Source organism: Bos indicus, chromosome 4 (assembly GCF_029378745.1).
Source record: "Bos indicus isolate NIAB-ARS_2022 breed Sahiwal x Tharparkar chromosome 4, NIAB-ARS_B.indTharparkar_mat_pri_1.0, whole genome shotgun sequence".
Taxonomy (NCBI): domain Eukaryota; kingdom Metazoa; phylum Chordata; class Mammalia; order Artiodactyla; family Bovidae; genus Bos; species Bos indicus.
In genome coordinates, this window is record NC_091763.1 from 99,270,946 (window position 1) to 99,293,727 (window position 22,782).

Sequence of the window (22,782 nt, forward strand, 5' to 3'; positions counted from 1 at the left end):
TGCCTTCTCCATCCAATAGGCTAGCTCAGTGAATTAAACCAATCCATTGATCAGTGAAAGGAAGTTGAAACTTGCAAAAACTTTCCCATGTTTACAGCACTGGTGAAAAGCCCTGGACCAGCAGATGGAGCTAAAATACCACAGCTACGACTCTGGGTTTGTGCTCACTCTCAGACACTTGGAAGTGATGTGGGAAAGAAAGAGTAGAGGCTACTGTTCTGGATCTGGACAAGAAGAACCTCTACCCTGGGCCCTGTGCTTTAGAGCAGGGGTTGGCAAACTTTTTCTGTAACTGGTCAGATAGTAAACATTTCAGGTTTTGTGGGCCACATGTAGTTTCTGTCACATATTCTTTTTTTAATTTTAAACAACTTAAAAAATGTAAAAACCAGGACTTCCCTGGTGGTCCAGTGGTTACAACTCCACCCTTCCATGTCAGGGGACAAAGGTTCAGTAGAACACACTCAGCAGCATGGTGTGGCCAATAATAAATAAATAAAATGTAAAAATTATTCTTAATTGGTAAGGAGTAAAAAACAGATTGGGTAACTTCCCTGGTAACTCAGCTGGTAAAGAAACCACTTGCAGGGGAGGAGGAGCTAAGATGGCGGAGGAGTAGGACAGGGAGAACACTTTCTCCCCCACAAATTCATCAAAAGAACATTTAAACGCAGAGTAAATTCCACAAAACAACTTCTGAATGCCAGCAGAGGACATCAGGCACCCAGAAAAGCAACCCAAGTCTTCGAAAGGAGGTAGGGAAAAATATAAAAGACAAAAAAAGGGACAAAAGAGGGAGGGATGGAGTTCCGTCCCGGGAAGGGAGTCTTAAAAAGAGAGAAATTTCCAAACACCAGAAACCTTCTCACTGCCAAATCTGTGCCCAGCCTTGGAAGCACAGAGGGCAACATAACAGGGAGGAAAAATAAACAATTAAAACCCGCACATTGCGAGCCCTACGGTAACTCCCCCAGCGGAGAAGCAGCGCAGACGCCTGCACACGCCATTAGCAAGCGGGGGCTGGGCAGGGAGGCGTGGCGCGGGCTGCATTACAAGAATCTGGCCTGAATACCCCGAGCACTATCTGAGCGAAATAATTTGGGCTAGCAAACCAGACTGTGGGATATCTACCACGCAAAAAGCCAGCCCTAACCTATGACACTGCCAGGCCCGCGCACAGAACAAAGGACTGAACAGAGATAGCTGGCGGCAGACCATCCCCCTCCGGTGATAGGCAGCCAGAGCCGGAAGGGGTCAATCGCAGCCCCAGAGAGACATTATCTATAAAACTGTAAGCAGGCTTCTTTGCTAACTAAAACTTCTTGGGGGGTCTGGACGGTCAACATCTGCCTGAGAAGGTGTACCAGTGCACAACTAGGTAACCGAGCGGTGGGGAGGCGATAAGTCGCAGCAATCGCGCGCGCAAAACACCTCATCACCTGAGCTGCTCGGATCTGGGAAGGGCACAAAAAGCAGGCCCAACCGAGAGTCTGCACCTCTGAGGACTACGCGAGTGCTTGAACCTGAGTGGCTTGGACCTGGGAAGTACAGGCAGCCCAGGGCCGGCCACGGATGATTCCCAGCGGAGCAACTTAGAGCCTGAGCAGCCTGGGCAGAGAGGCTACACGCACCGTGAACGGGGTCAGACCCAGTGTGGCTGAGGCACTTTGAGCACACGCCAATGTTATTTCTTTGCAGCATCCCTCCCTACCTCCCCTCAGTGGGACTGCACAAGTGAGCCTATAAAAAAAATAAAAAAAATCAAGTCCTCTATTATTCCTTTAATTTCCAGTTTTATAACCGATTACTTTGCAAAAAACAAAAAGACCCTATTTTTTTTACAGCAAACTTCATATATATATATATATTTTAATAATTTTTTGACCTTTTTTTTCCTTTTTCCTTCTTTTCTTTAACATTGTATTTTTGAAATTCCAAACTCTACTCTAGATTTTTAATTTTAGCTTTTTAGTATTTGTTATCAATTTTGTACCTATAGTTTTTTTTTGTTTTTGTTTTTATGTAATTTCTGTGACCCTTTTTTCTTTTTCTTTTTCTCTGTTTCTTTCTCTTCTTCCTTTAAATAACATTGTATATCTGAAATTCCAAACTCTACTCTAGATTTTTAATTTATGCTTTTTGGTATTTGTTATCAATTTTGTACCTGTATTTTTTTTTTTTTTTTTATAATTTATGCGACCTTGTTTGTTCTTGTTTTTTTTTTTCTTTCTCTCTCTCTTTCTTTTTCTTCTTCTTTTTTTAACATTGTATTTTTGAAATTCCAAACTCTACTCTAGAGTTTTAACTTTTGCTTTTTGGTATTAGTTATCAATTTTGTACCTATATTTTCTTTATAATTTTTGCGACCTTGTTTGTTCATTTTTTCTCTCTTTCTTTTCCTTCTTCTTTTCTTTAACATCGTATTTTTGAAATTCCAAACTCTACTCTAGATTTAAAATTTTTGCTTTTATGTATTTGTTACCAATTTTGTACCTTTAAGAACCCAATCATCAGGACCCATTTTTCACTAGGGAGCGAGATTACTGGCTTAACTGCTGTCTCTCCCTTTGGACTCTCCTTTTTCTCCACTAGGTCACCTGTGTCTCTTCCCTAACCCCTCTCTACTCTACCCAACTCTGTGAATTTCTGTGTGTTCCAGACAGTGGAGAACACTTAGGGAACTGATTATTGGTTGGATCTGTCTTCCTCCTTTTCATTCCACCCATTTATCCTCCTGGCCACCTCTGCCACCTTCCTCCTTCTTCTCTTCTCTGTATAACTCTGTGAACAACTCTGAGCGGTCCAGTTGTGGAGTGCACATAAGGAAGAGATTACTGAATAGCCCACTCTCTCCTCTCTTGATTCTACCCCATCTCATTCGGGTCACCTCTAACTCCCTCCTCACTCTTCTCTTCTCCATATAATGCTGTAAACCTCTCTGGGCGAAACAAGTTTCAGGGCAAGACATACCAAGCAAATTCTCCAGCAGCAAGGAACACAGCCCTGAGCTCCAAGATACAGGCAGCCCAAAGTCACCCCAAAACCATAGACATCCCATAACTCATTACTGGACATTTCATTGCACTCCAGAGAGAAGAAATACAGCTCCACCCACCAGAACATCGACACAAGCTTCCCTAACCAAGAAACCTTGACAAGCCACCTGTACAAACCCACACAGAGCGAGGAAACGCCACAATAAAGAGAACTCCACAAACGGCCAGAATACAGAAAGGACACCCCAAACTCAGCAATTTAAACAAGATGAAGAGACAGAGGAATACCCAGCAGATAAAGGAACAGGATAAATGCCCACCAAACCAAACAAAAGAGGAAGAGATAGGGAATCTACCTGATAAAGAATTCTGAATAATGATAGTGAAATTGATCCAAAATCTTGAAATCAAAATGGAATCACAGATAAATAGCTTGGAGACAAAGATTGAGAAGATGCAAGAAAGGTGTAACAAAAGGACCTAGAAGAAATAAAAGAGAGTCAATATAAAATGAATAATGCAATAAGTGAAATTAAAAACACTCTGGAGGCAGCAAATGGTAGAATAACAGAGGCAGAAGATAGGATTAGTGAATTAGAAGATAGAATGGTAGAAATAAATGAATCAGAGAGGATAAAAGAAAAACGAATTAAAAGAAATGAGGACAATCTCAAAGACCTCCAGGACAATATTAAATGCTACAACATTCGAATCATAGGGGTCCCAGAAGAAGAAGACAAAAAGAAAGACCATGAGAAAATACTTGAGGAGATAATAGTTGAAAACTTCCCTAAAATGGGGAAGGGAATAATCACCCAAGTCCAAGAAACCCAGAGAGTCCCAAACAGGATAAACCCAAGGCAAAACACCCCAAGACACATATTAATCGAATTAACAAAGATCAAACACAAAGAATAAATATTAAAAGCAGCAAGGGAAAAACAACAAATAACACACAAGGGAATTCCCATTAGAATAACAGCTGATCTTTCAATAGAAACTCTTCAAGCCAGGAGGGAATGGCAAGACATACTTAAAGTGATAAAAGAAAATAACCTACAGCTCAGATTATTGTACCCAGCAAGGATCTCATTCAAATATGAAGGAGAAATCAAAAGCTTCTCAGAGAAGCAAAAGCTGAGAGAATTCAGCACCACCAAACCAGCTCTCCAACAAATACTAAAGGATATTCTCTAGACAGGAAACACAAAAACAGTGTATAAACTCGAACCCAAAACAATAAAGTAAATGGCAATGGGATCATACATATCAGTAATTACCTTAAATGTAAATGGGTTGAATGCCCCAACCAAAAGACAAAGACTGGCTGAATGGATACAAAAACAAGACCCCTACATATGTTGTCTACAAGAGACCCACCTCAAAACAGGGGACACATACAGACTGAAAGTGAAGGGCTGGAAAAAGATTTTCCATGCAAATAGGGACCAAAAGAAAGCAGGAGTAGCAATACTTATATCAGATAAAATAGACTTTAAAACAAAGGCTGTGAAAAGAGACAAAGATGGTCACTACATAATGATCAAAGGATCAATCCAAGAAGAAGATATAACAATTATAAATATATATGCACCCAACACGGGAGCGCCGCAATATGTAAGACAAATGCTAACAAGTATGAAGGGAGAAATTAACAATAACACAATAGTGGGAGACTTTAATACCCGACTCATACCTATGGATAGATCAACTAAACAGAAAATTAACAAGGAAACACAAACGTTAAACGATACAATAGACCAGTTAGACCTAATTGATATCTATAGGACATTTCATCCCAAAACAATGAATTTCACCTTTTTCTCAAGTGCACATGGAACCTTCTCCAGGATAGATCACATCCTGGGCCATAAATCTAGCCTTGGTAAATTCAAAAAAATAGAAATCATTCCAAGCATCTTTTCTGACCACAGTGCAGTAAGATTAGATCTCAATTACATGAGAAAAACTATTAAAAATTCCAACATATGGAGGATGAACAACACGCTGCTGAATAACCAACAAATCACAGAAGAAATCAAAAAAGAAATCAAAATTTGCATATAAACTAGTGAAAATGAAAACACAACAACTCAAAACCTGTGGGACACTTTAAAAGCAGTCCTAAGGGGAAAGTTCATAGCAGTACAGGCATACCTCAAGAAACAAGAAAAAAGTCAAATAAATAACCTAACCCTACACCTAAAGCAACTAGAAAAGGAAGAAATGAAGAACCCCAGGGTTAGTAGAAGGAAGGAAATCTTAAAAATTAGGGCAGAAATAAATGCAAAAGAAACAAAAGAGACCATAGCAAAAATCAACAAAGCCAAAAGCTGGTTCTTTGAAAGGATACATAAAATTGACAAACCATTAGCCAGACTCATCAAGAAACAAAGGGAGAAAAATCAAATCCATAAAATTAGAAATGAAAATGGAGAGATCACAACAGACAACACAGAAATACAAAGGATCATAAGAGACTACTATCAACAATTATATGCCAATAAAATGGACAACGTGGAAGAAATGGACAAATTCTTAGAAAAGTACAACTTTCCAAAACTGGACCAGGAAGAAATAGAAAATCTTAACAGACCCATCACAAGCACGGAAATTGAAACTGTAATCAGAACTCTTCCAGCAAACAAAAGCCCAAGTCCAGACGGCTTCACAGCTGAATTCTACCAAAAATTTAGAGAAGAGCTAACACCTATTCTGCTCAAACTCTTCCAGAAAATTGCAGAGGAAGGTAAACTTCCAAACTCATTCTATGAGGCCACCATCACCCTAATACCAAAACCTGACAAACATGCCACAAGAAAAGAAAACTACAGGCCAATATCACTGATGAACAAAGATGCAAAAATCCTTAACAAAATTCTAGCAATCAGAATCCAACAACACATTAAAAAGATCATACACCATGACCAAGTGGGCTTTATCCCAGGGATGCAAGGATTCTTCAATATCCGCAAATCAATCAGTGTAATACACCACATTAACAAATTGAAAAACAAGAACCATATGATTATCTCAATAGATGCAGAGAAAGCCTTTGACAAAATTCAACATCCATTTATGATAAGAACTCTCCAGAAAGCAGGAATAGAAGGAACATACCTCAACATAATAAAAGCTATATATGACAAACCCACAGCAAATATTATCCTCAATGGTGAAAAATTGAAAGCATTTCCTCTAAAGTCAGGAACAAGACACGGGTGCCCACTTTCACCATTACTACTCCACATAGTTTTGGAAGTTTTGGCCCCAGCAATCAGAGCAGAAAAAGAAATAAAAGGAATCCAAATTGGAAAAGAAGAAGTAAAACTCACACTGTTTGCAGATGACATGATCCTTTACATAGAAAACCCTAAAGACTCCACCAGAAAATTACTAGAACTAATCAATGATTATAGTAAAGTTGCAGGATATAAAATCAACACACAGAAATCCCTTGCATTCCTATACACTAATAATGAGAAAACTGAAAGAGAAATTAAGGAAACAATTCCACTCACCATTGCAATGGAAAGAATAAAATACTTAGGAATATATCTACCTAAAGAAACTAAAGACCTATATATAGAAAACTATAAAACACTGGTGAAAGAAATCAAAGAGGACACTAATAGATGGAGAAATATACCATGTTCATGGATTGGAAGAATCAATATAGTGAAAATGAGTATACTACCCAAAGCAATTTATAGATTCAATGCAATCCCTATCAAGCTACCAACAGTATTCTTCACAGAGCTAGAACAAATAATTTCACAATTTGTATGGAAATACAAAAAACCTCAAATAGCCAAAGCTATCTTGAGAAAGAAGAAGGGAACTGGAGGAATCAACCTACCTGACTTCAGGCTCTATTACAAAGCCACAGTTATCAAGACAGTATGGTACTGGCACAAAGACAGAAATATTGATCAATGGAACAAAATAGAAAGCCCAGAGATAAATCCACGCACATATGGACACCTTATCTTTGACAAAGGAGGCAAGAATATACAATGGATTAAAGACAATCTCTTTAACAAGTGGTGCTGGGAAAACTGGTCAACCACTTGTAAAAGAATGAAACTAGAACACTTTCTAACACCATACACAAAAATAAACTCAAAATGGATTAAAGATCTCAACGTAAGACCAGAAACTATAAAACTCCTAGAGAATATAGGGAAAACACTCTCCGACATACATGACAGCAGGATCCTCTATGACCCACCTCCCAGAATATTGGAAATAAAAGCAAAAATAAACAAATGGGACCTAATTAAACTTAAAAGCTTCTGCACAACAAAGGAAACTATTAGCAAGGTGAAAAGGCAGCCTTCAGAATGGGAGAAAATAATAGCAAATGAAGCAATGAACAAACAACTAATCTCCAAAATATACAAGCAACTCCTACAGCTCAATTCCAGAAAAATAAATGACCCAATCAAACAATGGGCCAAAGAACTAAATAGACATTTCTCCAAAGAAGACATACAGATGGCTAACAAACACATGAAAAGATGCTCAACATCACTCATTATCAGAGAAATGCAAATCAAAACCACTATGAGGTACCATTTCATGCCAGTCAGAATGGCTGCAATCCATAAGTCTATAAGCAATAAATGCTGGATTGGGTGTGGAGAAAAGGGAACTCTCTTACACTGTTGGTGGGAATGCAAACTAGTACAGCCACAATGGAGAACAGTGTGGAGATTCCTTAAAAAACTGGAAATAGAACTGCCTTATGATCCAGCAATCCCACTGCTGGGCATACACACTGAGGAAACCAGAAGGGAAAGAGACACGTGTACCCCAGTGTTCATCCCAGCACTGTTTATAATAGCCAGGACATGGAAGCAACCTAGATGCCCATCAGCAGATGAATGGATAAGAAAGCTGTGGTACATATACACAATGGAGTATTACTCAGCCATTGAAAAGAATACATTTGAATCAGTTCTAATGAGGTGGATGAAACTGGTGCCAATTATACAGAGTGAAGTAAGCCAGAAAGAAAAACACCAATACCGTATACTAATGCATATATATGGAATTTAGAAAGATGGTAACAATAACCCTGTGTACAAGACAGCAAAAAAGACACTGATATATAGAACAGTCTTATGGACTCTGTGGGAGAGGGAGAGGGTGGGGAGATTTGGGAGAATAGCATTGAAACATGTATAATATCATGTATGAAACGAGTCACCAGTCCAGGTTCGATGCACGGTACTGGACACTTGGGGCTGGTGCACTGGGACGACCCAGAGGGAGGGTAAGGGAGGGAGGAGGGAGGAGGGTTCAGGATGGGGAATGTGGGTATACCTGTGGCAGATTCATTTCGATATTTGGCCAAACTAATACAATATTGTAAAGTTTAAAAAAAAAAAAGAAACCACTTGCAATGCAGGAGACCCCAGTTCGATTCCTGGGTCAGGAAGAGCCCCTGGACAAGGGATAGGCTACCCACTCCAGTAGTCTTGGGCTTCCCTGGTGGCTCAGACAGTAAAGAATCCACCTGCAACACAGGAGAACTGGGTTCGATCCCTGGGTTGGGAAGATCCCCTGGAGGACCCACTCCAGGGGGTAGCAATCCACTCCAGTGTTCTTGCCGGGAGAATCCCCATGGACAGAGGAGCCTGGTGGGCTACAGTCCATGGGGTCACAAAGGGTCAGACACGACTGAGCACAGCACAAAACAGATTACAGGCTAGATTTGGTCCAAGAGCCACAGCTTGCTGACTCTTGCTTTAGAGGACTCAGAAACACAAGAATAGTGAACGCACTAAAGAAACACGGTTATGTCTGTCGCTTGGGATCCTGTGCTCGGTGCAAGCTCAGCATGACCCACATCCCTAAACATCTTCTCACTACTAGTACTGTGTCCTCAGAACAAGGTAACTGCTTCTGACTATTACAGTGTTAGAGCAGCCACGTCATTAGAACACAGGAAGGATTCGAGCAACAGAAGAGCTCGGGCAGGAGAGAAGACAAATTAACTTGTTGGACCTTTCTTCTCAGATAGAACGAAGGCAAGAGATTCTTGTATAAGAAATTATAGTGCTTGGGTCTTCCCTGGTCCCTCAGTGACAAAGAATCCACTTGCCAGTGCAGGACACATGGGTTCCATCCCTGATCCAGGAAGATCCCACATGCCGCAGAGCAACTAAGCCCATGGGCCACAACTATTGAACCTGTGCTCTAGAGCCCGGGAGCCGCACCTACTGATCCACGTGCCTCACCTACTGAAGCCCAGGTACCCTGGAGCCCATGCTCCGCAACAAGAGAAGCCACTGAAAGGAGAAGCCCATGCACCACAACTAGAGCATAGCCCCCACTTGCCCGTGCACAGCGATGAAGGCCCAGCCCAGCCAAAAGTAAGTTTTAAAAAAAGGAATTATATTTCTCAGTAAGTCTAAGTGAAAGGGAAATCGTGCCCCTGGCATCTAGCAGATCAGGGTAAAGAAACTGATGAAATAAAATTCATATTTTAAGGCAGACAAGAAAAAAAATTAAATATAAAAGATGATTGCTCCTTGGAAGAAAAGCTATAATAAACTTAGACAGTATATTAAAAAAGCAGAGACATTACTTTGCCAACAAAGGTCCGTATAGTCAAAGCTGTGGTTTTTCCAGTCGTCATGTATGGATGTGAGAGCTGGACCATAAAGAAGGCTCAGCACCAAAGAATTGATACTTTTGAACTGTGGTGCTGGAAAAGACTCTTGAGAGCCTCTTGGACTGCAAAGAGATCTAACCAGGATATATAAAAGAAATAAATCCTGAATATTCATTGGAAGGGCTGATGCTGAAGCTGAAGCTCCAATCCTTTGGCCACCTGATATGAAGAGCTGACACACTGGAAAAGACCCTGATGCTGGGAAAGATTGGAGGCAGGAGGAGAAGGGGACGACAGAGGATGAGATGGTTGGATGGCATCACCAACTCCATGGACATGAGTTTGAACAAACTCTGGGTGATGGTGAAGGACAGGGAAGCCTGCATGCTGCAGTCCATGGGGTCGCAAAGAGTCAGACACAACTGAGCGACTGAACAACAACAACAACAACAACAAAGGAAGACAAGAAAAAAAATTAAATATTAAACTCCTTCTGTTTATTTGGGCCTCTTCCCTCCCTAAAATGCAGTGTCCACCCACATTACACATTAACCGGAGCTCTTCAAAGATGGAAGGGCCAGATAAACTGTAAAGCAGTTTTTTTTTTTCTTTCTTCTGATGTTAACAATGTAACTTCTTTAATTTATTTATCTTTTAATTGAAGGATTAGTGCTTTACAGAATTGTGTTGGTTTCTGCCAAACATCAACATGAATCAGCCATAGGTATACATATGTTCCCTCCCTCTTGAACCTCTCTCCCATTTTCCTGCCCATCCCACCCCTCTAGGTTGTAGCAATGTAACTTCTTGAAAGAATAGTGTTCTTTCTCAGCTCTGTTGGGAGTCATGGTGACCTGCTGCTCCCTTCTATGTGCTTAGCTGGACAATGTATCCCTGGTGAACTTTACATGAAATATCAGTATGTCATTTTAACATATGAACCTTTTTCTCAAAAATGTATATGACTATGTCTTTGACTTCTAACAGGTGAAACAGTTCCCAGAGCTGCCTGACAATCTGCTCCCTGGGTTATAATCCTCAGTATGGCTCAAATAAAATCCCTCTTTTTTTTTTTCTTAACTTGATAGTTAATTAAAATTTCCACTTCTTATTCTTTGCTTAGTTTTAATTTGCATTTACCAAAGCCAAGTATTGCCTCCCTGGGGGAGAGTAGAAACAAAACCAAACCTCAAATCACATGTGTTTTGTGATTCATGCTATTGATGATACAATACAAATAGGCTGCACTGAACAAGAAATATACCCTGCTTTGAAAAAAGTGGTTCGACAATTGGCATTTGAAGGTTAGCCAATTGACCTGGCAAAAATCCAGAGCCCACCAGCTTGACAAGTCAAATCCTTAGGTATGTCTTGGTCTAGAGCTACACAGAAAAGTTTATTAAATACTAAAAACCCCTGTTAACTCTGAGTCCACCTTGAGAAAAGAAAGGAAGCACAAGGACTTGATAGATCACTGAAGTACATCGCGTCTGGTGTGCTCTTGCACTGCACATCAGAGCACAGGCATGTGCAGAAAGGCTGTTTTTGAAAGGGAAGAACAGCAGAAAGTTCTGGCTGAAATTCACAAGTTATGGCTCAGACTGGTCTCAGACCAGCATCCCAACCAGAACAGCACTCCTGAGATAACAGAAGTGTTGGTGGTTGAGTCCATGCTGAATGAGGGCTGACCCTGGCAGATGCCAGATGCTTCAGCTCTGAGTGGGGCATTTGGTGCAGAGGTGGCCCAAAGGAGCTACTCAGCCACTCTCCTTCTGAAAGGCCATTCCTAACTAGTCTGCTACTCGGCACTGTTTGGAATTAGAGCACTACTGACTGGCACCAAATAATTCCAAGATCAGAAATCTCAGTGATATCTTGAATGATGTCAGAAAGACATTCAAATAAGGAAGGGGTGTGTGTGCATGCTAAGTCTCATCAACAGAACTTGCTGATTAAAAGGAAATAGTTACATTCAGGAGAAGAAAACACGGTTACACAAGGAGGAGTTCATAGGATCCATGAATAAGTGACAGTCCCTGCCTTCCCTGGACACTACTTCACAAGATAATCTAACTCTAGCAACCAAGATTTGGATCTCACTATGTGGGTCTTTAAATTCAAAAAGCAAGTTGGAGTCTTGCTGAAGGTGCTGCTCATCCACTTGAGAAAGACTGAGACTGAAAGAGTGTAACATTTCAGTAGAAGGGCTTTGATGGAGGAAGGAAGGCAAGTCTAAGTCCAGCCAATGAACAATGTGTGTGATGTGGCAGTGGACATGAAATTACCCAGAATCATCCCTTTAGAATTTTAGATTCTCAAGCTGTAGCCAATGGACTAGCACTTTGGTCTGGCAAGTTGGTCATAGAGGCTGTACTGAAATTTCACCTTTTATGGGACAGGACTTAATAGTCAAATCTCAAATACTGGTGGTTCATATCAATATCCCTGTGTCTTAAAAAAGAGGGGGGAAGTATGACTTTGAATGTAGTCACTATGGTCCAGGAGATGACACCTCGGGTCACAAGCCACCCACACGTGGGCTCAGAAACTGCACAATCTCCATCTCTATCTGACATTGTTTGTGTCTCCCAGGATGATCCAGATTGATGACAATGATTGATTGATTGATGACAGTGATGGGCACAGGTGCCTCTGGTGGGAGAACATGAGGATAAATGGCCCATCACAGAGCTGGTAGGCTGCCTGAACTGGACAGTCCACAGAGTAGGGAAGGTTTTTAACACTCTTTAAAAACCTGGTGGTTCTGGAGAACTGTGGTGCTGGAGAAGACTCTTGAGAGTCCCTTGGACAGCAAGGAGATCAAACCAGTCAATCCTAAAGGAAATCAACCCTGAATATTCATTGGAAGCTGAAACTCCAATACTTTGGCCACCTGATGTGAAGAGCTGACTCATTGGAAAAGATCCTGATGCTGGGAAAAAATTGAGGACAGGAGGAAAAGGGGGTGACAGAGGATGAGATGGTTGGATGGCATCACCAACTCAATGGACATGAGTTTCAGCAAACTCCAGGAGACAGTGAAGGACAGGGAAGCCTGGCCTGCTGCAGTCCATGGGGTCGCAGAGTCAGACATGACTTACTGACTGAACAACAAGAAAAACCTGGTATGGACAGTGTTTCTGATTTGAACTTTGCTTATCCTATCACTGAAGCCCTGGCCCAGGCTACGACATAGGGACTAGCAACCCAGACTGAAATCACCATGAAGATCAACTTATATATTAAACAGCTCAAGGATCACTTTTCACAGCATGAACATGACAGGAATGGAGCAAGAAATACAATATCCATTGATCTTTTCATATTTCATGACTGCTGATTCTGCTGCTAAGTCGCTTCAGTCATGTCCGACTCTGTGCAACCTTATAGACGGCAGCCCGCCAGGCTCCGCCATCCCTGGGATTCTCCAGGCAAGAACACTGGGTTGCCATTTCCTTCTCCGATGCATGAAAGTGAAAAGTGAAAGTGAAGTCGCTCAGTACTGCTGACTCCTAGCGACCCCACGGACTGCAGCCTACCAGGCTCCTCCGTCCATGGGATTTTCCAGGCAAGAGTACTGGAGTGGGGTGCCATTGCCTTCTCCATATTTCATGACACTTCACCCCAAAGCAGCAAAATTACTGCAAAATTAGAATATGTGCTTGAAGCAATAAAATGTGGGTGACAAAGGCGGGAAGGGCAAGCTTTGCAGGGTAACACAGTGTAAGCTCAAGATCAAGCTGAAAATGGGGCACAAAAGTGAGTCGCCAGTGGAGCATTTAGAGCAGAGGGTAAAGAAATCTTATTTTCCCAGGACTAGAGCTTTAGTTGTGTTCCTTAAGATGGAATACTAGAATCAATTTAATTTGACTTGCTGGTATTCGGATGGTATTTATGGGCCGGATTGGAAAGTCTGGTGTTTTTCAGAAGAAGACATGCATCCTACCCAATGGAAAGAATCCAGTGACAATATATTTATTAAATCATGTGAAAGTACCTTGGGAAAGGACACACAAAGGAAGGTTTAGCAATGTTATTTTTCCTGCCCACTAATTAAAAGTTAGGGGAGAAAAACTCAAAACCCCTCTAGGAGCAAGAAAATGGGTTGAAAAGGGCTCATCATGGGAAAAAAAAAAGATGGTGACAGAATGAATTGGAGTCACCAAATCTTGCATCAAATAATGCTACTTTTGCCCATTGTGTTTAAATGGGAATAAGAAAATGATTTCTTAGTCATACTTCTAGATACATCTTCAATCTGGGATGAGGGGTGCTGGCATCATAGTTGGTTCTATGAAACTGAAACACATCTAATAAAGCTAGACCCAAAGTATAGTGGGCTGTACTGAATGGACAACAAGGTGTTGGGAGGCACAGTGCAAAATAGCCTTGAAGGAGAAGGTCCTTGGGGAAAAGGTGAAGGGCCAGAAGTACCCAGGCATTGTGTACTGATTGCTGAAGAACATTTCCTGCCTTTGGCTATGCTCGGTGCCAAGATTTAACAATTAAACATTAAAGACGTTGCTTGAGAAAAATGGGTCATGAGATAAACACATGGGCCATTAAGAACGCGCTGGTCCTTGAAGTATCTTTTACTGATTATACCTTAGCCTTGTACGTGCTCTCCTGGTCATATGCTCTAAGCTCTTTGTTCCCTGCTCCTATAAAAAGGCTTGACTGCAGGAATAAAATTAGTCCTTGCAGAGACTGTCCGAGTGTTGTTCTTTCAGGTTCGCCGTTTCCAAGTCCCAGGGAGAAAATCCCCACAAGGTGGCGCCCAAACAGGGACTTGATAGGAAGACTGAACAAAGCGGCGAGTCCTGCAGAAAGAGGTAAGCAGAATGGGACAACATAGCAGTAAGATTCCTTTCATTTCTATAATGCATCACTTTTTGAAACAAAATGGCGTTAATGTTTCAAGAGATCAGTTGAACGACTGCTATCATATTTTACTGGAACATAATCCATGGTTCCCAGAGGAAGGGATGCTCAATCTAGACATATGGAGAAGAGTTAAGAATAATGTTTTGCGAGCATATCGGCAAGGAGTCCATGTTCCCCCTCAATGGTGGGTTACATGGTCACTCATACGGGCTGTCATAGAACAAATTTAAGGGCATAATATTGATTTGGAAGTGGAAACTGTTCAGTCTTTACATGAATATGAGCTTAAGGAACAAGATATTGCAAGGTGCTTTGAAATATAAGAATGTTATGCTCAATCAGACACAATCCCTAGGAAAACAGCTTGGAGACATATGTATACAGGATGCATCAAAACTGAAACCACTTAGAGCGGAAGTCATTTCATTCAACGGACGGCCCAAATCGGAGGTTTTCCCTTCTGCTCCGCCTGTAACAGCAGTTGCTAACTTTGCTCGTACTAACCATTTCAATCCTCCTCGGGAGATGCCTGCTTGTGCTTTCGCTTTTCCAATACAGTTTGATCAACCTGCCCAAGGCCAGAATGCTTGGGCTGATTTAGATTTTGGTATGTTGTCTAGCTTTAAGAAAGCATGCACTCTGTATGGACCTATGTCTCCTTATTGTGTAGAATTCCTCAGAGGATGGGCTGATCATTGGATGCCATATGATTTTTTTCAAGTAGCGAAGATGATTCTAAATTCTCAACAATTACTTCAATGGCAAATGTGGGTTAATGATGAAGCCCAACAGATGGTGATTGACCAGCAATCTCATGGTAACCCCGCCAATTTAACCTATGATATACTTACTGGAACAGGAGCCATGGCTGACACGACTACGCAATTAGCTAATATTACCCCTCAAATGCTGCATTTCATTAAAGAAATTTCTTGCAGAGTATGGGCAAAGGTTGATAATGTTAACTCTGATAGTTCATTTGTTAAGATTACCCAAGGACATGAAGAGGAATATTCCCAATTTATAGGAAAATTAAAGGATGCCATTGAAAAATCTATCAAAGATGAAACCTTACAAAATATTATTTTAAAACAACTTGCCTGTGAAAATGCCAATGAGGAATGTCAATCCATGCTTAGACCAATTCGAAAAACTGGTTCTCTTATGGAGTACTGGAAAGCTTATAGAGATATCGGATCTATGTCCCATAGAGCAAAATTAGCGACACTAGAAACTTTTAATGTGCAAAAGGTTACCAATGCTAAATGTTTTAACTTCGGGAAGGCCAACCATATGAAAAAACAATGCCGCATGCCAGGGAAAAAAGCTAAAAATAATACTACTTCTAAAAAAAAAAAAAGGCCCCCAGGAGTTTGCCCAAAGTGTAAAAAGGGATTCCATTGGTTGAATGAATGTCATTCCAAATTCGATAAGGATGGAAATGCAATAACTACAGAGGTACAACAAAAACAACAAGGAAACTAATAAAGGGGCTATCCTCTAGCCCCACTACAAAAGGAGGACCCCACATTATGACACTACAAGCAGCTACATCTAAGAGTGCTTGCATTGATATACCTAGTCCTTATGACACGGAGTTAATAGAATTATACAATCCTCATAAAATCCCCACTGGATATTACAGTCCAGTCCCATCCGGAACAATGGGACTAATTTTAGGACGTAGCAGTTGTACCATGAAAGGTTTAGTAGTGTTGACTGGAGTTATGGATGAAGTTTATGAAGGAGAGATACATGTCATGGTGAATGTCGTAAAATTAGGAAATATATACTTACAAAAAGGGGAGTGCTTTGCACAATTATTACTTTTGCCATATGTCAGACCATCGAGGGCATCTGATAAAATTAGGCAGGGGGGTTTTGGTAGCACCAATCTTACCGCCACACTATCTACCTTATTAAAGGAACATCAAAAGCCTATGCTTACTCTAAAGATACGGGGAAAAAATTTCACAGGTATGTTGGATACAGGAGCCAACATTTCCATTATTAGAACTGAAGAATGGCCCCTTGAATGGGGTAAGACTGTGGCTCCTTCCAGGCTGTAACGGGTAAGCAAGGCTGCTGCTGCTAAGTCGCTTCAGTCGTGTCCAACTCTGTGCGACCCCATAGACGGCAGCCCACCAGGCTCCCCCATCCCTGGGATTCTCCAGGAAAGAACACTGGAGTGGGTTGCCATTTCCTTCTCCAATGCATGAAAGTGAAAAGTGAAAGTGAAGTCGCTCAGCCGTGTCCGACTCTTCGAGACCCCATGGACAGCAGCCTACCAGGCTCCTCCGTCCATAGGATTTTCCAGACAAGAGTACTGGAGTGGGGTGCCATTGCCTTAAAACTTTTGTCAATGCATCCTATTTACAAGCTTATGGTCCTGATCAAATTGTAGCTTACATCAAACCATATATTACCAATATCCCCATTAATTTATGGGGAAGGGATTTTCTTGAACAAACGAAAGCCACGATTTCTCTGAATGAGCCTTTTTAATGGGGGCCATTAGGTTAACACTGCTGCCTCTCAATTGGGAATCTAATACCTCAATATGGACACCTCAATGGCCCCTGACTAAAGAAAAGTTGGCAGCTCTCACACAATTAATAACTGAGCAACTACAGAAAAATCATATAGCGCCTTCATTTTCCCCATGGAATTCTCCCATTTTTGTCATAAAAAAGAAATCAGAAAAATGGCAAATGTTGATAGATTTAAGAAATGTTAATAATACCATGATTCCTATGGGGCCCTTACAACCTGGATTGCCCTCCCCTTCCATGGTGCCAAAAGGATGGTCTATAATTATTACTGATTTACAAGATTGCTTTTTTACTATACCTTTACATCCTAAAGATAGAAAACGTTTTGCTTTTTCAGTTCCTTCTATAAATCACATGGCTCCTATCAAAGATTTAAATGGAAGGTTTTACCTCAGGGAATGATGAACTCTCCTACCATTTGCCAATATCTCATATCTGTTTTATTACAACCCATTAGAGATAAATATCCTACTGCTTTCATAATTCATTATATGGATGATATACTCCTCTCCATGGAATCTGAACTCTATTTACAACAGTTATATGACAAAATTACTACCACTCTTCAAAATCATGGCCTGCTTGTTGCGCCAGATAAAATTCAATTGAAAGCACCCTTTAATTACTTAGAACATGTTATGGAAGAGTCTAAGATAAAACCTCAAAAACCTCAAATCTCTATGCATTCTCTACGCACATTAAATGATTTTCAAAAGTTGATAGGAGATATTAATTGGCTTCGGCCATCCATTGGCATTCCCACCTATACATTACAAAATTTATTCAACATTTTAGAAGGACCTCCTGACCCTAATAGTCCTAGACAGCTAACAACAGAAGCAAAAGAAGAACTAAAATTTGTTGAAAAACGCGTTCAACAATCTTTCTCAACTCGGCTGGATCATACCCAACCTATTTATTTATATATATTTCCTACTAAACATTCACCTACTGCAATCATAGCTCAAAAAAGCCCAATAGAATGGTTATATCTACATACTAAACAGTCAAAAAAAATCGTATCATACATTGAGAAAATAGGGCAACTAATTGTATCAGGAAGGAATCATATACAAACCTTAACTGGATTTAATCCATATGCAATACATGTCCCCTTGACAAAAAGAGAATTACAAATTGCTTTACAATATAACATGACCATGCAAATAGCATTAAATGATTTTCAGAATGTTATCTCATTCCATTTGCCTAAAGGAAAATTATGGGACTTCCTACAATTTACTAAATTTATAGTAACTAATATCATTGCATCCCAGCCTATTTCAAATGCACCTACCTATTTCACTGATGGCAACAAGAAAGGCATAGCTGGGATTGTCGGCCCTGATATCAAAGAGAAATTACCTACTAACTTTTCGTCAATACAAAGAGTTGAATTATATGCTTTATATGCTCTTCTGTCTCTTCAACCATTACCCTTTAATATATATACTGATTCCAGATACCTTGCTTCCCTTTCCCCCGATTTTGTTACTGCCTTTTTATACAACCTAGATGAAGAATTATATATTCTGTTTTCAAAGACTCAAGCCTTAATTCGATCACGTATGGAACCCTTCTTCATTGCACATATACGTGCTCATTCAGGTTTACCTGGCCCCCTGGCTGCAGGAAATGATGCTATTGATAGGTTCATAGCTCCTGTCTTTACATCTGCTATTGATGAACATGCTAATCTTCATACCAGTGCTAAAAGATTGCACTCTAAATACCATATTCCCCTCACTGAAGCGAAACATATCATTAAATCCTATGACATCTGCGCTCCTCTGCACTTACATACCACAATTTCAGGAGTTAATCCTCATGGGCAACAGCCTAACTCCCTTTGACAATCTGACTTCACTCATTGCTCCTTAGGAAAGTTTTCTTTGCTTTTGGTCTCAATTGATACATTTTCAGGTTTTATATGGGCACTGCCTACCTCTTCAGAATCCAACAAACACACCATTTCCACACTTTTACTCATCTTCCCTGTTATGGGGATACCTTCAGTCTTAAAAACAGATAATGGGCCTGCATTTACCTCTCACTCATTTCGTTCATTTCTACTGGAATGGAATATAACACACATCACGGGGACACCCTATAATCCCCAGGGTCAACCAATTATCAAAAGAGCCCATCGTACTCTTAAAACTCATTTATTAAAACTAAAAGGGGGAATATGGAAGAGAAGATACACTTCTTATCCTATGAACCCTCAATTGTTATTATCTTTAACTCTTTATTCCTTAAATTTTTAAAATATTAATAAAAGATAGTTCTAATACTCGTGCAGACAGACATTTTGTAGAGGAAAACAGTAAGAAACTGTTAGAAGCCAACACACCAATATGGTATAAACAGTTTAATCAATGGCTGCCAGGAATCTTACGACTCCTAGGCAAAGGTTATGGTCTTGTTGTTGCAGATGGAGAAGAAATCTGGGTTCCACTTCGCCATGTCCATTACCGAGAAGTACCCGGAGACTGGACTCCCCCGACAGGTGACGAAGCTGACACGAAGGGTCTCGTCAATGACCATAGAGGAGCTGAAGAGAAAACGTCAACGTCTGAACCCCGGACCTGAGCAATGGCATGTGTGGAAGATTCCTGCTGCATTGGAGCACTTTGCCAGTGTGTATGGGACTGCAAAAGCCTTAAAACCTCAAAACTATACCTTTTTATACAATCAGATCAGATCAGTCGCTCAGTCGTGTCCGACTCTTTGCGACCCCATGAATCGCAGCACGCCAGGCCTCCCCGTCCATCACCAACAGTACAGGTTATATCCAACCTTGTGTGCACTTCCCATACATGTTTATTGTAAGTAACTTTGATATAGATCTTTCTGCTAAGATTGTTAACTGTATAGCATGTGCCTTGTATACGTGTTTAAACCATACTATTTCACATCATAATGTCAATATTGCAATAGTCAAGCAGAGATCTGAATTGTGGCTTCCTGTTAACCTCACAGAACCATGGACCGACTCTGTATTTCTCTCAGTTCTGCTCAAAAATGGCTTAAAGAGGTCAAAGCGCATAATAGGATGGGTTATTGCTGGTATTCTTAGTCTAATATCTATTGTTACAGTAGGAACCCTATCTGGTATGGCACTACACAATTCTGTACAGAATCATGATTTTATAACTGCTTGGCACAAAGATTCCCATGATCTCTGGACTCGACAAGCTCAAATAGATCAGCGATTGCAAACACGAATTAATGAATTACAAGCAGTGGTAATTAATATAGGAGATCAAATACAGCAACTTACTTTCCAAACACATACACGTTGTCACTGGAATTTTACTTCTTTCTGTCTGACTAACATGCCCTGTAATGGCACTGAGTATCCTTGGGATAAAGTTAAAGCACATTTGCAGGATCTCACGGATAACTCAAGTTTGGACATTAACCTTCTAAAACAACAAATTGCTAATTTTCAAGTTAAAATACCTAAGGAATTGTATAGCACCCAATTTTATGACACTTTAACCAAAACATTATCCTCTCTGAATCCTGGAACTTGGTTTTTAGGAGGCAACCTTTTTATATATGTATTAATTGCTCTGCTTTTTCTGTCATTGGTTATAGGACACAGATGTCTCTACTCAAGACTCCGTGCCTCTCACAACGGAGTCCAACTAGCAGCTGCCATGCTTAAACTAAAAACAAAAGGAGGATATGTTGGGAGGCACAGTGCAAAATAGCCTTGAAGGAGAGGGTCCTTGGGGAAAAGGTGAAGGGCCAGAAGTACCCAGGCATTGTGTACTGATTGCTGAAGAACATTTCCTGCCTTTGGCTATGCTCAGTGCCAAGATTTAACAATTAAACATTAAAGACGTTGCTTGAGAAAAATGGGTCATGAGATAAACACATGGTCCATTAAAAACGCGCTGGTCCTTGAAGTATTTTTACGGATTATACCTTAGCCTTGTATGTGCTCTGCTGGCTGTATGCTCTAAGCTCTTTGTTCCCTGCTCCTATAAAAAGGCTTGACTGCAGGAATAAAATTGTCAGTCCTTGCAGAGACTGTCCGAGTGTTGTTCTTTCAGGTTTGCCATTTCCAAGTCCCAGGGAGAAAATCCCCACATGAGGAATGAACACTGTGAAAGTAGCCAGTACCTACAGTGATGCTGGCATATTTAGGACATGGTCTGTGTAAACTTTGAGATTAAAAGGTCATAGACAGGTCATAGACTAACTATGAGCTCACAGGTGATTTACATGATACTTGATGAAATGAAAGTCCCAGAAATAATGATAAATAACAAAATCTACATTGAGGATTGAACTCTAGTAACTGGTTAAAGGGCTTCCCAGGTGGCGCAGTAGTAAAGAATCTGCCTGCCAGTGAATGAGATGCAAGAGACTTGGGTTTGATCTCTAGGTCGGGAAGATCTGCTGGTTTAGGAAATGGCAACATACTCCAGTATTCTTGCCTGGAACATTTCATGCACAGAGGAGCCTGGCAGGCTACAGTCCATGGGGTCACAAAGAATCATACACGACTGAGCATATACACACATACACATACACATACACACACACAAACACACCTGTTAATGTGGCAAGCATAGGAGCAAAAATGAGTCCAGGTGTTCAAATAGACCTATAAGATGAGGACAATTACAGTTAATTCTATATCATTCAATAGCATCATAAAAGAATGATACAAGTTTACCATAATGCACTCAGTAGAGTGGCTAACAAGAAAATGTTGGTGAGATTGTGGAGTAACTGGGACTCACGTATGATGCTGGCAGGAGGGTAAACTGGAACATCCATTTCAGAAATGTATTTGCTAGTGTTTACTAAAGTGGAACATATACACAATGTGATGGTGAACTTTATATGTCAACTGGACTGAAGGATGCCCAGACAGCTGATAAAATGTTATTTCTGCGGTGTTTCCAGAAGAGATTAGTGTTTGAATTGGTGAACTGAATGAAGCAGATAGCCCTACCCAAAATGAGCATCTCTCTCTGCTAAATCACTTCAGTCATGTCAGACTTTTAGTGACTCAGTGGACAGCAGTCCGCCAGGCTCCTCTGTCCACAGGATTCTCCAGGCAAGAATATTGGAGCTGGTTTGTACTGGGTATATTCCAGGCAAGAATACTGGCATGCTCTTCTCCAGGGGATCTTCTTGACCCAGGGACTGGACCCATGTCTCTTACATCTCCTGCACTGGCAGTCGGGTTCTTTACCATTAGTGGCACCAGGGAAGCCCACCCAATGTGAATGAGTGCCATCCAATCCTTTGAGGGACTCAGCAGAGCCAAAAGGCAGAGGAAGAACATTTTCGCTTCCTGCTTGAGCTGGGACATCTGTCTTCTGCTGCCCCCAGATATCAACACTCCTGGTTTTCAGGCCTTTGGAGTCAGATCAGGACTTACATCATTGTCCCTCCGCCCCACCCCCCATTGGAGTGTTTTGTCAATTCTATTCCCTCTCATTGGTCACACTTGGGTAAGAATAGGAATCTTGTTAGGAATGTGTCTCCTCTGTATTCCCTCTTCCTTCATCTGTCACGTTCTGAGGATGTGACCCTTACTGCAGCCATGAGGGTGCTGAACTTGGACTGGGTGGGATGCTGGATGGACCCTGGCTTCACTAAGGCTTGTCAGCTAGACTCCCAGGGATATCTACTAACAGACTCTGCTCTAGGTCCATAGCCCTGAGTTTTGGAATGCCTTTGGTCCAGTCCTAGTGAGCTT

At 40.9% G+C, this 22,782-nt stretch overlaps 1 protein-coding gene and 1 long non-coding RNA gene across 12 annotated transcripts in view; one reads left to right on the forward strand and one right to left on the reverse strand.

The window, feature by feature from the left end:
- LOC109557664 (solute carrier family 23 member 1-like) overlaps nt 1-22,782 on the reverse strand; it is a 263,748-nt gene that overhangs the window by 17,498 nt on the left and 223,468 nt on the right. The window lies entirely within an intron of this gene.
- Nucleotides 13,151-21,091, forward strand: LOC139182764 (uncharacterized). The gene is made up of 2 exons (XR_011566318.1): nt 13,151-14,450; nt 19,489-21,091. It is a non-coding gene; the product is annotated as an uncharacterized lncRNA (long non-coding RNA).